The sequence below is a fragment of the Cervus canadensis genome, chromosome 28 (assembly GCF_019320065.1).
Source record: "Cervus canadensis isolate Bull #8, Minnesota chromosome 28, ASM1932006v1, whole genome shotgun sequence".
In the NCBI taxonomy this organism is placed as follows: Eukaryota; Metazoa; Chordata; class Mammalia; order Artiodactyla; family Cervidae; genus Cervus; species Cervus canadensis.
The window spans coordinates 11,445,595-11,458,760 of NC_057413.1; positions in this window are offsets into that span (position 1 = coordinate 11,445,595).

Consider the following 13,166-nt stretch of genomic DNA (forward strand, 5'->3'; position numbering starts at 1 on the left):
TTCTAAGTGCAATTGAATAGAGCAGTTCTTATAGAGCCTTCTACAGAGTTTTCCTCTATGAAGTCACCGTGTTTCTGTCTGAATTTGGAAAGTTATATGTCAAATTGTCCTCATAGAGAATTTTGTCCTTTTATCAGCACTTGTCAATGCCCAGTCAGTCGCTCAGTCATGTCCAGCTCTTTGCGACCCCATGGACTGTAGTCCACCAGGCTCCTCTGTCCATGGGATTATTCTTGCAAGAATGCTGGGGTGGGTTGCCATTTTCTCCTCCAGGGAATCTTCCTGACCCAGGGATTGAACCCACACCTCCTATGGTTCCTGCACTGGCAGGCAGATTCTTTATCACTGAGTCACGTGGGAATGAATTGTCTAAACTGAAAAGCATTATATGCTTGGTACATATTAGATTCTCAACAGATGTTGCATTAATAAAGAAATGAATGGGCAGTGAAGAGAAACCCTGCTTGCCTGGGTTCTTTATAAACCCAGGCTATCCCCAGATTTCTTTATGGTAGAGTAAGAAATATTTCAAGTTGATGATTTCTGAGAAACTCCAACCAGACATTTATGGTCTCATAGAGTATATGTTCTTCATTCACAGTGGGATTAAACTAGAAACTGATAATTGAGAAATAACAGAAAAATCTCCCAACATTTGCAAACTAAATACCATGGTTCTAAATAATTCAAGGGCCAATGAGAAAAATTTCAAGAGAAATCAATACATCAAACTGAATAAAAATTAAAATACATCATAGAAAAATTGTAGGATGCCATTAAAAGTAGTGCTAAGAGGGACATTTATAGCTCCAAAGGCATACATTAGAAAAGGGACAAAGTTCTAAATCAATAATTTAGGATCTCACCACAAGAATGTAGAAAAAAAGAAGCAAAATAAACCCAAAGCAAGCAAGAGAAAGGAAACAATGAGGTTAAGAGCAGAAATCAATGAAACTGAAAACAGGAAAAACAATAGAGAAAATCAATGATACAAACCTTGGTTCTTCAAAAAGATCAAAACTGACAAACTTCTATCAAGATTGACAAAGGAAAATGGAAAGAAGACACAAATGACCAATATCTGGAATGAATAAAAGACATCACTAAAGACATCAAAAAGAAAGGAGGATACTATATAAAAAAAAGTAACATATAAATTTGACAACACAGATGAAATTAACCATTTGTTCAAAAACACAAGCCATAACAACTCCCCAAAAATGAAATAGAAAATTTCAATAATCCTAACATCCTTAAGGAAATTGAATTTTCAATTGTAAAATATTCCCCCACAAGGGAGAAATTCTACCAAACATTTGAGGAAGACTTAATACCAACTCTACACAATTTCTTATAGAAAAAGAAAAAGAAAAATCACATCCAGTTCATTTTATAGAGCTAATATTATCCTCACACACAGACAAAGATGGTACAAAATAAGAAAACTGCAGACCAATATTTCTTGTGAATAATGATGCAAAAAATGTTAACAATATATTAGCAAATAGAATTCAGCAACGTTGCCAAAGAATTATACATCATAGTTAAGTAGGGTTTAGTCCAGGAATGAAAGTCTGGTTCAATATTTGGGAGTTAATCAACATAACCCACAACACTAGTAGGCCAGGATACCTGGATACATGCACACACTTACCTAACTGATATTTTACAATGGTACAAAAGGGATTCAATGGAGGGACGGTGAAGAAGGAGGAGGAGGAATAAACGGAAGAAGAAGAGAGGAGGAGGAGAAAGGAGAAGAGAAAACTGAGACTCCAGAGTTAACAAACTGGAATGTTGCTAAGTGCCAAGAGCAGAAGAGTTCACGGTTTCTGCAAGACTTTGGAAAGGATGATTAACCACTTGAAGAGATACTTTTCTCATTCCAGCAACTGGATTGGATTCACTGGTACTTTGGTGAAGCTGTCCTAAGAAGCCATTATCTTTTCCCTTTTTTCTTGCTGCTCCCACATCTAAAGAACACAGCGTGGTTTCATTGTTTTATGTACTTTTTTATTAATTTGTTTGCTTTCCCTGTTGACTTTATTTGTTAAGTCAACTGGGAAGATCAGGGGTGGAAAGTCAATCTGGGCCATCCAAATGTGGAATGGATCCTGGGTCAGTATCCACCATGGAGGCTACCTCTTCTGTCATTTTCCTGCCCCTTGATAACGGGTCCTTGATTTCTCGGGGTAGCCTCACCTGCTGCTCCTGAGCCCTTTTATGAGGGGAGATGGATCCTGGGGAGTGGAGGATGTTACGAAGGCTGGGACCCCATCAGTTTATATAAACCTGAGTTCTGATCACATACATGATTCCCTTCTGTATCTTGGGTCCTGAGTATTAATGGTGGCATCACCCACCTAACCATCCTCAAATACAGAGAAGAACCACATGCAGACATTATCAGACCCAGGGCACGTCCAGATGTTCCATGCTTCTGGAGATCCTTAGATGTAATCACTTCACAAAGCACTATACAGTTTAAATTTCAACTCTGCAGAAACCTCCAGGGCTTTTACAATAAATAGTGCTAGAATAGTTGGACACTTATAGACAAAAATTGAACCTTGACCTTATACAAAATTAATTCAAATGAAAGTACAATATAAACAAAATAAAACAGAAATCTATGTACTTTCAGGAAAGGAAAAAAAAAAAAAAACCTGGAGAATATCTTTGGAATCTAGGGCTAGACAAAAAAGTCTTAGACTTCATGCCAAAGTATGATTCATAAAAGGAAAAACTGATATATTAGACTCCACCAAAATTTAAAAATCTGCCTTTTAAAATTTATTTTAATTGGAGGATAATTGCTTTTCAATGTTCTGTTGATTTCTACTGTACAGTGAATCATCCATAAGTATACATATATCCCCTCCCTCTTGAACTTGCCTCCCACCCCCCCATCCCCCATCCCTCTGTGTTGTCACTGAGCACTGGGTTTAGCTCCCTGTGTTATATAGCAACTTCCCACTAGCTATCCATTTTACATATGGTAATGTATATGTTTCAGTGCTACTCTGTGAAAGACCCTGTTAGGAGGATGAAAAGATATGATATAGACTGTGAGAAAATATTTGCAAACCACATATCCAGCAAAGGACTAGTATCTAGAATATATAAAGAACTTGGAAAATTCAACAGTAAAAATACCAAACAATCCAATGAGAAAATGAACAAAAGAGACATTTCACCAAAGAGGTCAGACAGATGACAAATAAGCACATGAAAAATGTGTTCAACATCATTGCGTACATGCTCAGTAGCTGAGTCGTGTCTAACTCTTTGTGACCCCATGGACTGTAGCCTGCCAGGATCCTCTGTCCATGGGATTTTTCAAGCAAGACTAGCAAGAATAGCAAGTGTGGGTTGCCATTTCCTTGAGGGGATCTTCCTGACCCACGGATCGAACCTGCGTCTCCTGCATTGGCAGGTGGGTTCTTTGCCACTGAGCCACCAGGGAAGCCCTCAACATCATTACTCATGAGGGAAATGCAAATTCAAACCATGAGATATCACGACATATCTATGAGAATGACTAAAATAAAAAATAGTGACACCACCAAATGTTGGTAAAGATGCAGGGAAATTGGATCATTCCTATATTTGGTAACCCCAAATAGAACAGACACTCTGGAAGAGTTTACAGTTGCTTTAAAAAAAAAATGTGCTGGGGATTTTCCTGGCAGTCCAGTGGTTAAAACTCCATGCTACTCGTTTGATCCTTGGTCAAGGAACTTAGATTCCCACATGCTTTGGGGTGTAGACAAAAAAAAAAAAAAACGGGCAATTACCATACAACCCACATATTGCACACTACAGTATTCATCCCAGAAAAATGAAAACTTAAGTTCACACAAAAACCTGTCCATGAATGGTTATAACAACTTTATTTGCAATAGCCAGAAACTGGAAACAACTTGACTGTCCTTGAATGGGTGAATGGTTAAACAAACCACAGTATATCCATACCATGGAATACTACTCAGTGATAATCAGAACAAACTATTGATGCAAGCAATGAGCTGGATAATGTCAGTATCTTTTATTTAACTCCTGAGAAGTATGTTGAAATGTCCTTCTATTTAGAGGTCATGCTTTTACTCTTGGCATTTGAATGCACTATTTTAATATATTCATTTATAATAATTGAAGTGTGTTCTTCACATTAGAAAAATACTAAAAAGAAAAATTGAAATAATAAGTAGCTTATATTTATGTAGCATGAATTATGCCCAAAGCACTATTCTAAGCACTTTCTGGGCTTCCCAGGGAGCTCAGTGGTAAAGAACCCATCTGCCAATGTAGGAGACATGGGTTCAGTCCCTGGGTTGGGAAGATTCCCTGGAGAAGGAAATGGCAACCCACTCCAGTATTCTTGCCTGGGAAATGTCATGGACAGAGGAGCCTGGTGGGCAGACTATAGTGCATACAGTAGCAAAGAGAGTTGGACATAACTTAGTGACTAAACCACCACCAAGCACTTTTTAGGTATTGGCCTCTCCATAACCATAGGAAGCAGCTCTATTATTACCCCCCATTTCACAGATACCATAACTGAGGCATAAAGAAACTTGCCAAGGTTACCTAGAAAGTATATGCCAAAGGTGAGATTTCTAACCTAGCCATCTGGTTCGATATTGTGGGCTCTAAACCAATCAAAAACACTGCTATGACATTAATGGAGATGTTGCTATTTCAAAAGTCTAGGTTGTTCCTATTGGCCAGTGTGGTGGGGTGAGTGGCTTACGAGGTCACTTACTAGGAAATAAAAAAGCTACTTTTACTATTCACATCTTTTCCTACCCAACAACCTACCTAACAACACCTCCTATAATAAATGCCTTGTTTTCCAACTTTATACCTTCATCCGTAAGTCTTCACCATCATGTGGAAAAGCACAGAACTGGCATAGTTCTGCACCAGTAAGCCCATGGACTTGAGCAGGGCCAAGCCTCAGTTTTCTTACTGGTAAAGTGAGAGATAGTTGTTTGAAAAATCTCTAAGAATTTTTCTAGGTCTTCCGACCTATGACCCTATGAAATATCCTCATCTTGCAGCGCTGCCTTGAAAAGTTATCATTGTTGCATGCTAAAAACAAAATGATACCAACCAGAGTTTATCTTAGAGGGAGCAAAACAGTCTTTAAGAAAATAAAACACCAATGGGACATTTGTTAGGAAAAGTAGGCCATGGTTCCCAGTGTAAAGGAAGAGTGTAAACTACAATTTAGGTTGAAATTCTGTGTTTAAGAAAATGAATGGAGGGGCTTCCCTGCTGGTCCAGTGGTTAAGAATCTACATTCCAATGCAGGGGACATGGGTTCAATACCTGCTCAGGAACCTAGGCTCCCACATGCCGAGGGGCAACTAAGCCGGTATGCGGAAACTAGAGAAAGCCCGTGCGTGCCATCAAAGACCCAGTGCTGCTAAAGTAAAAATAAATTAACTTTTTATAAAAGAAAATGAATGGAATTTGGGTTTTTTTTTACCAAAAGAGAGGCAGCAAAAGGGAAAATGAATGAGCAACAGGGCGGGGCTCCCAAAGGATTTTTAAACACAGAGATGAAGACTGTTCAGTGTTAAGATCACTGTGTGTGTGCTTCCTAAGTCACTTCAGTCGTGTCTGACTCTTTGCAACCCCATGGACTGTAGCCCGCCAGGCTTCTCTGTCCATGGGATTCTCCAGGCAAGAATACTGGAGTGGGCTGCCATGCCCCATTGAGATCATTATTGGGCTATAACCCATCTCTCCAACACCTTCAATAATAATGGCATCTCAGAAAGGCTTGTGTAAGTAGTTTTTTATGGAAATCAAGAAAAGAGATGGGGTTTCAGCAGAGGGAATGAATGAATGGTGACAGACACCGCTCAGAGCAGACAATGGGCACAAGAAGGGGGGTGGGGGGTGGGGCGGCAAAGCTGGATTTTCCAGGAGGCCTGGAGTGGGCATTCAGGCCTGTCCAACCTAGAGCTTAATGGCAGGGAGGGCCCAGCTGGCACCTGGCTTCCACAGCTCTTTCCCCCCTTACCAGTCTCCATCCGAAACCTCTGTTGAGCCTTTTCAAATGGTGATCCACCCACTCCTCCAGATTTTTAGCACCTTTGGAAAGACTCTTACCTTACTTTGTCCTGATTTATAGTTATTAGTATATCTGCCCTACATAGTCTGCTGGATAACATGCTCTTTAAGGATGCTGGCCTCATAGCGCCAAACATAGTAAGTAGTCAACAGTAATTTATTGAATGGAATTTGCTTCTTAGCCTTCCTCCTCTGTTCTCCTGGGGGCTTTTAGTTGGAATGAGTCACACTGTTCAGACACAGCAAATAATAATAATGACAACATAAAAGGTGTTTCTTATTTAAAAAAAAAAAAAAAATTCTGCAGTGCCTGCAAGGAGGAAAGCAAGTACCTCTGATGGGGGTGGGGAGTAAGCCTTACGTATTGAACCACTAGTTCTTCAACCATATTTTCCATGGACAAAGATCCACGTGGAATATAAACTCATCCCCCGTATAAAATCACAGATGTTTCAGAGAAAAACCACAAGAGCAAACTTGAATTCATGGCTTCTATTATTTTGTGATAAAAGGTTTAAAACACAATGTGAGCTTTTTTAAAATGCTAAGTTCCCTGTGAGGAGTATGATGTTAATTTCATCTTGATTCAGGGTGCCAGCAGAACTCAGCACAGAATCAGAAAGAGAAAAATTACTTTCCTGCAGCTCTGGTACCTAATGACCAAGCTTTCGCTGATTTTTTTTTTTACTTTCTCCCAGATGAAATGAAGGCTTCCCAGGTGGCTCAGTGGTGAAGAATCTGCCTGCCAAGCAGGAGATGGGGGTTCAATCCCTGGGTGGGGAAGATGCCCTGGAGAAGGAAATGGCAACCCACTCCAGTGTTCTTGCCTGGAGAATCCCATGGACAAAGGAACCCGGTGGGCTACAGTCCAGGGGGTCCCAAAGAGTCGGACGCGACAGCAGCAGATGAACAGTACCAGCAGCAGATGAAATGAACATCCTTCCCACAATGATGCCCTTTAGACACGGGTAACACATAACACTGGTTCTCCCCACGGAACTAAAGAGAATTCCTCTACTAAACCATAGCTCTGTTACCAGCAAAGGTGAAGTCCCTGCTAAGCATGAATTAGTATTTGTACCCCATGACCTGCTGCTTCTCTTTGTGAATGAAACCTTGCAGGCTTTCCTGTTTCTACGCACTGGGTATAGATTCCTACCTGCCCTTATCATATTCCCGGGAGCTTGATATCAGGAGATACTGTTCTTGAGTATTTCAGGGGAATTTTGACAACATTCACATCATCTGCTTACTAATGCGCTTCCTGGGATAGAAGATGATAAAAAAAGCAAAATCTAATCACAGTCATTTCTCCAAACATGCCACCAGTCTGTTTGCCGAGTTCATTGGAAGGCTTCACAAAATTCGCCCCCACCCCCCGCCCAGATATTAAGTTACAGTCAGTTTCTTCCTGATCACAGTGTTTCATTAGAACTGAAGCCTTCCGCTGGAGCTGATATGTTCCCATTCTTGCCCAATCACTGTGGTATTCAATGACAATGTTTTCTCCTTTCATATCTCTCTTACAGTATTTTCTTTTTGCTGTTGTTTAGTCGCTAAGTCGTGTCTGACTCTTTTGTGACCCCATGTAGCCAGCCAGGCTTCTTTGTCCATGGGATTTCCCAGGCAAGAATACTTGAGTGGATTGCCATTTCCTTCCCCAAGGGATCTTCCTGACCCAGGGAGTGAACCTGCATCTCCTGCATTGGCAGGTGGATTCTTTACCCTTGAGTCACCAGGGACCACTTGATTCAATGTGGCTCTTTAAACAGGTAATGTGTAGAACAGATAGGCAGGTAGTCACTGAGCAGGCCAGATGACCTGGACCCCAGAGGGGACTGGACCACAGGGGACAGCAGACCATTTGAAACCCTCTGTCCCCATCACCTTTCCTCAAAATTTTGAAAAACTTCAGGACAGAAGGAGAACAGCAACTGAGGAATTTTCAGCAACAGGTGGTCTCCTCAACAGGTGCTTAGGATAGGTACACCATGTGAGATGCTCGAGCATCCCATGGTTTGGCCTGGGGTCCAAGCCGTCACCTCTCCTTTACCCTTTTTCTCTTCTTTGTATTCATGATTCTTATGGCTAATCTAGTGAAAGCTAAAATAGCTGTTCTAAATAGAAACATTTACAAGCCTTCATGGGGGAAAGAAGGAGGAAGATGTGGCATTCCAATGAACAGTTTGGGTTTGCTTCTACAAATTCCTCTAGGGCTCCCAAACTCTTTGGAGTGACACATCCCACAGCATCACTACGTCCAGGTGTTTCATAAGTCAATGAATACTAGTTAACGATGAGAGACATCACAATGCCTGCCACATTTTACTTCAGTTCAGTCAGTTCAGTCGCTCAGTCATGTCTGACTCTTTGCAACCCCATGAATCGCATCATGCCAGGCCTCCCTGTCCATCATCAACTCCCGGAGTTTACCCAAACTCATGTCCATCGAGTCAGTGATGCCATCCAGCCATCTCATCCACTGTTGTCCCCTTCTCCTCCTGCCCCCAATTCCTCCCAGCATCAGGGCCTTTTCCAATGAGTCAGCTCTTCGCATGAGGTGGCCAAAGTATTGGAGTTTCAGCCTCAGCATCAGTCCTTCCAATGAACACCCAGGACTGATCTCCTTTAGGATGGACTGGTTGGATCTCCTTGCAGTCCAAGGGACTCTCAAGAGTCTTCTCCAACACCACAGTTCAAAAGCATCAATTCTTCGGCACTCAGCTTTCTTTATGGTTGAACTCTCACATCCATACATGACCACTGGAAAAACCATAACTTTGACTAGACAGACCTTTGTTGGCAAAGTAATGTCTCTGCTTTTTAATATGCTGATTAGGTTGGTCATAAGTTTCCTTCCAAGGAGTAAGTGTCTTTTAATTTCATGGCTGCAGTCACCATCTGCAGTGATTTTGGAGCCCCAAAAAATAAAGTCTGACATTGTTTCCACTGTTTCCCCATCTATTTGCCATGAAGTGATGAGACTGGATGCCATGATCTTAGTTTTCTGAATGTTGAGCTTTAAGCCAACTTTTTCACTCTCCTCTTTCACTTTCATCAAGAGGCTCTTTAGTTCCTCTTCACTTTCTGCCATAAGGGTGGTGTCATCTGCATATCTGAGGTTATTGATATTTCTCCTGGCAATCTTGATTCCAGCTTGTGCTTCTTCCAGCCCAGTGTTTCTCATGATGTACTCTGCATATAAGTTAAACAAGCAGGGTGACAATATACAGCCTTGACATACTCCTTTTCCTATTTGGAACCAGTCTGTTATTCCATCTCCAGTTCTAACTGTTGCTTCCTGATGTGCATGTAGGTTTCTCAAGAGGCAGGTCAGGTGGTCTGATATTCCCATCTCCTTCAGAATTTTCCACAGTTTATTGTGATCCACATAGTCAAAGGCTTTGACATAGTCAATAAAGCAGAAATAGATGTTTTTCTGGAACTCTCTTGCTTTTTCGATGATCCAGGGGATGTTGGCAATTTGATCTCTGATTCCTCTGCCTTTTCTAAAACCAGCTTGAACATCTGGAAGTTCATGGTTCACGTATTGCTGAAGCCTGGCTTGGAGAATTTTGAGCATTGCCTTACTGGCGTGTGAGATGAGTGCAATTGTGCAGTAGTTTGAGCATTCTTTGGGATTGCCTTTCTTTGGGATTGGAATGAAAACTGACCTTTTCCAGTCCTGTGGCCACTGCTGAGTTTTCCAAATTTGCTGGCATATTAAGTGCAGCACCTTCACAGCATCATCTTTCAGGATTTGAAATGGCTCAACTGGAATTCCATCACCTCCACTAGCTTTGTTCGTAGTGATGCTTTCTAAGGCCCACTTGACTTCACATTCCAGGATGTCTGGCTGTAGGTGAGTGATCACACCATTGTGATTATCTGGGTCGTGAAGATCTTTTTTTGTACAGTTCTTCTGTGTATTCTTTCCACCTCTTCTTAATATCTTCTGCTTCTGTTAGGTTCATACCATTTCTGTCCTTTATCGAGCCCATCTTTGCATGAAATATTTCCCTTGGTATCTCTAATTTTCTTGAAGAGATCTCTAGTCTTTCCCATTCTGTTGTTTTCCTTTATTTCTTTGCATTGATCACCGAGGAAGGCTTTCTTATCTCTCCTTGCTATTCTTTGGAACTCGGCATTCAAATGGGAATATCTTTCCTTTTCTCCTTTGCTTTTCATTTCTCTTCTTTCACAGCTATTTGTAAGGCCTCCTCAGACAGCCATTTTGCTTTTTTGCATTTCTTTTCCACGGGGATGGTCTTGATCCCTGTCTCCTGTACAATGTCACAAACCTCCGTCCATAGTTCATCAGGCTCTCTGTCTATCAGATCTAATCCCTTGAATCTATTTGTCACTACCACTGAATGGTCTAGTGGTTTTCCCTACTTTCTTCAATTTAAGTCTGAATTTGGCAATAAGGAGTCCATGATCTGAGCCACAGTCAGCTCCCGGTCTTGTTTTTGCTGACTGTATAGAGCTTCTCCATCTTTGGCTGCAAAGAATATAATCAACCTGATTTCAGTGTTGACAATCTGGTGATTTTACTTGGACTGTAAAATTAAAACAGAAGCCACTTTAAATTATTTTGGGGGGAAAAAATAGGAAATTATCTATTCAACCACATTAGCCTTCTCCATTCCATCTGGTTAAGCTGTCCACAGAGCACTGTCTGCATCATTATGACTGCTTTCCAGGTTAGGTCCTCCTAATTCTGTCTTCCACCATTGGTTCTTTTCTCTTCCTCAGCACTGGGCTCTGCTCCTGAAACCAAAAGGCCATTCTCAGCCTAGGGTTTGATCCCCTCCATCACCTGTCATCTCATAGAGGAGTCTGGGTCTTTTCTGCCCAGTGGTCATCAAGTCTTGGGTACAACAACCTTCATTCAGCTTTTTTTTTTTTTTCATTTATTTTTATTAGTTGGAGGCTAATTACTTTACAATATTGTAGTGGTTTTCTTCATTCAGCTTTTAAAATTAATACCCACTGCAGGGCGAGGCTTGTGTGAGTGACCCTACTGATATAAAACTGTCAGTTCCCCTGTGGCCTCTGTTCTTACATCTATCAGACAGAAGTCCTCAAGGAGCTAGACTGAAGAAAGAGATGATGGTTTGCCAGAGATGATGTAAAGATCTGGACTGTCCCATATCACGAGCACAGCCAACAATTGTTGTGTGTTAAATGCAGATTCCAATTTCTATCACTTTCCTTTTTCTTCTCGTTTCTCCCATCCAATGTGTCCACTGAGCAACTGGGAAAAGGGCAGTACCAACAACGTGGATTCCCTGGTAGCTCAGCTGGTAAAGAGTCCACCTGCAATGCAGGAGACCACGGTTCAATTCCTGGGTCAGAAAGATCTGCTGGAGAAGGGATAGGCTACCCACTCCAGTATTCTTGGGCTTCCCTGGCGGCTCAGCTAGTAAAGAATCTGCCTGCAATGTGGGAGACCTGGGGTTGATCCCCTGGAGAAGGGAATGGTTACCCACTCTCATATCCTGGCTAGGAGAATTCCATGGACTGTATATCCTACGGGGTTGCAAAGAGTCAGACACGGCTGAGTGATTTTCACTTTCAACAACATGAAAGAGATGCCATACACATCAGGATAGTTAATTTTTCTTGTTTCCCTACTTTAAAACCCTTATACTACAATTTTGCCAACACTTACCAATGTGGTACCAAATGTGAATTTATGTGAAGAATCATGTGTGCATTTGGGAGTGATAACTCCATGTTTACCATTTTCCACAGGGTTTCAAAGAGTTGGACACACCTGAGCAACTGAGCACACACACAGGTCTTCCTTTTAAGAAAATTTATCTAGTCCTTGATGGATTATATTCCATAAACCAAGCTCTGAAAAAGACTGGAATGCTGGGGTGAAACTGAAAGTGGTGGATTTAAAATACAGGCGTCTTTGGCAATTGAGAGGACTTCACGGTAGAAAACTCATGAAAACAAAATATCTTAACAACTTAAAAAATAAATAAATAAGGGGAGAAGCCCTCCAAGCACTAAGTCAGAATTGTCACAGGCATTAATTTTAAATGGTGTTTTCAGATAAACACCAAATATTTCATTTTAGGTCCAAATATAAGAGTTAAAGTAAAATTTCTCTCTTCCTTCATATTTGATAGCAGCCCAAGTTGATTCAACAAAGAGAAAACATTGTGGTTTTAGGTGGGAAAAGTTGATAAACCAGCTCCCATTCTCTTCATATGTCTATAAACAAAAACTTCATCTTAAGAGTCTTATCAGATGGTAAACATTTCAGTTCAGTTCAGTTCAGTCGCTCAGTTGTGTCCGACTCCTTGCAACCCCATGGACTGCAGCACACCAGGCTTCCCTGTCCATTACCAACTCCCGGAGTTTATTCAAACTCATGTCCATTAAGTCAGTGATGCCATCCAGCCATCTCATCCTCTGTCATCCCCTTCTCCTCCCATCCTCAATCTTTCCCAGCATTAGGGTCTTTTCCAGTGAGTCAGTTCTTCACATCAGGTGGCCAAAGTATTGGAGTTTCAGCTTCAGCATCAAGTCCTTCCAATGAATATTCAGGACTGGTTTCCTTTAGTTGGATCTCCTTGCAGTCCAAGGGACTCTCAAGAGTCTTCTCCAACACCACAATTCAAAAGCATCAATTCTTCGGCGCTCAGCTTTCTTTATGGTCCAACTCTCAGATCCATACATGACTACTGGAAAAACCATAGCCTCGACTAGACAGACCTTTGTTGGCCAAGTAATGTCCCTGCTTTTTAATATGCTGTCTAGGTTGGTCATAACTTTCCTTCCAAGGAGCAAGCATCTTTTAATTTCATGGCTGCAGTCACCATCTGCAGTGATTTTGGAGTCCCCCAGAATAAAGTCTGTCACTGTTTCCATTGTTTCCCACCTATTTGGAAGCTACTTATTCTGAATTCAGGGCACTGCTTTGAAATTTTTTTTTTTAATTCATTTTTAAACTGATTTACAAGAGCAGATAATTTCCCTAGATCCAAAGCTGGCCTACCTTTTGAAGCAGGCAGTTCTGAAAGTAAAGAAAAAAGGGATTAACTCGAGCCATCACTTAAAGTGCA